The sequence below is a fragment of the Amblyomma maculatum genome, chromosome 4, assembly GCF_055883805.1.
Source record: "Amblyomma maculatum isolate TAMU_Amacu chromosome 4, ASM5588380v1, whole genome shotgun sequence".
In the NCBI taxonomy this organism is placed as follows: Eukaryota; Metazoa; Arthropoda; class Arachnida; order Ixodida; family Ixodidae; genus Amblyomma; species Amblyomma maculatum.
Window position 1 is genome coordinate 10,421,416 of NC_139347.1, and position 2,360 is coordinate 10,423,775.

Consider the following 2,360-nt stretch of genomic DNA (forward strand, 5'->3'; position numbering starts at 1 on the left):
GCATTAGGCTACCATGGCAGCTGAACAGCTTGGAGTTGTTCACAGCTGGGTGAGATTTTTATATGTCAAACAACTTGATCCGAATGCAACATCACGGTAATGCGAGCTCTCCAATCGAGTGGCCTTGACCCACCGTATACATCGTTGCCGAGCAAGCGCGAAGTGCTGACATGGTCACACTAGACATGACAGTATATACTAATTCGTGTTGGCAAATTGTGTGACGCGGAGCTCTTATATCCTTAAAATAAAAGGCTTCTACCACGCCGACGCCTCCCTGAAAGCGCAGTCAGGCGCAGCTCTCCGCGCGCGGCTGTCCCCGAACGGTGGCGCCGCGGCGGTGGCGACGGGAAGTGGGCGCCTCCCGCCGGTTTCGGGCGACGTAGCAGGCCTAAAGCCCCTTGATACTTTGAAAGTTACGCCAACGATTGAACTTTGCCGCCGCCGCGCTACCTCCTCGCCTCCTCCTCGCCCCTTGCGCGCCCCTTCGCTGAAGGCCGGCTCTCCGCCCGATTTCCTGAGCGACGATTGGTCTCCCTGCCGTTGCCCTTGGAAACCGACGCGCGTCCGGCGTTTTCCTTGTGTTTTCTTTTTCCTTCGCGCCATTTTTCCCCTAGTCTCGGCGAGCGAATATTGCGCGCTGTGCTTTTATTGCAGCGTGCAAGCTCTATGCCGTGCTGTTGCGCGTACAACTGCAGCAAGCGGCCTGAAGATGCCCAGACGGCCACTGACGTCCGACGGACAACCGAACTTGGCCGCAACTCGGCGGCCGATTTCGGACGTCCGCCGGAATTCCGGCGTACGTACGAAAGCGGATGGTCGAATCCGTTCGCCCAGCGGACAGCCGCCGTACGTCCGCCACTGGATTTGCTTTTACACAGCTATGATATAGTTTGTAGTCGTCGTGCTCGTCGGAACTGCGTATAAATCAGTAATGCCGTCAAGTCTGCATTATATGATGCCAAAGCGAATCGATGCGATAGAAAGCGTTTCCATTAAACAGTTTTTTTTTTATTTTCCGCATGTTTCATCGTTGAATTCTTCCATCAAAAATTTTTGACTGAAAGCTAAATGACCATTAAACATGTTTCTATCATGATCCTTCGGTGAAATTTTAATCCGTCGGATGTCCGAAGGTCCGAAAAAGGACGTCCGTTGGTCGACCGTCGGACGTCTATGGCCGTCTGGGTCTCAACATGCATGGCGTATGCATGAAAGAGCTTTTTTTTTTATCGCAATTACATTTGATTAGGAATTGCAATGTATTTCAACTCTTGCATTGTTGAGGTATACAGCGCGTTGCATGCAGTAATATAACGGCGTGCTGTAGAATGCTCCCAGCTAAACCGCGGAATCCTCGCAACTCAAATTTCGCACAAAAATGGCATTTTGTCGTTAGTATTATATACCATATTTGTTTGGGGTACTTGCCTGATTCGATCAGAAGTCGGATGTTCCCATTGTATGCGGCGGCGGCAATGCAAGACGAGGCGCTGGGATCGCCGCCTCCATGCACATACAATGGGAACATATCCGCGACTTCCTCTGATCGAATCGGGCAACTACCCCAAACAAATCTGGTATTATAAGACTACCAACGGCAAAATGCCATTTCTGTACATTTGAGCTGAGATGATTCCGTGGTGTAGGTGGGAGAATCATATTCTACAGCGCCAGTATATTGTGCAACGCGCGGTGTAGTGTGGACAGTTCGTGGCATTTTTCTAATTGGTGGTTTTGGATTTCGGGAAAGGCGCGGGAGTTTATCTAAATAAAAGGACAAAACGCGAAAAAAAAAAAAAAAAACATTCTGGGGATGGGTGGAGTGCCATTATTAGAATTAATTGGTAAATAAAGAAATCAAACTGCATTCTGTAAATTCATTACCCCACCGACAGTCATTTTACTGAATTTTACAATTAAGCGCTTCTGCGGGTGTTTAGAATATAAGCAATGACAAAATGTAATGTGAGTGAGTGAGAAGACTTTATTTACACCGACATTGACCTCGGGGCAGGGGCTCAGCCAGGGGGAGGGTCTCCTTGCCGGCTCTGCATGTGCTTCTAACGTTTGAATTGAGAGCGCAGCGGCCGTTCGGTCGTTCGGTTCTTTTGCTGGTGTAAAGAGAAAAGATCGAGCTCCGAGATCTTCTTTCCCTTTTGAAAAGTTCTCTTTGGCTAGAAAAGTAAGTGCTTTGTAACCGCACATACACACGTACAAGGATCCCTAAAATTCTTTGCAAAAAAAAAAAAAAAAAAAAAAAAAAAGAGAGTACCCTACACGCGTTTTCGTTAGCAGACGACTACGATTGTTGCGCCTCTCGTGACAGTCATGCGCGCACGACCTATTTCCGTCGTCTG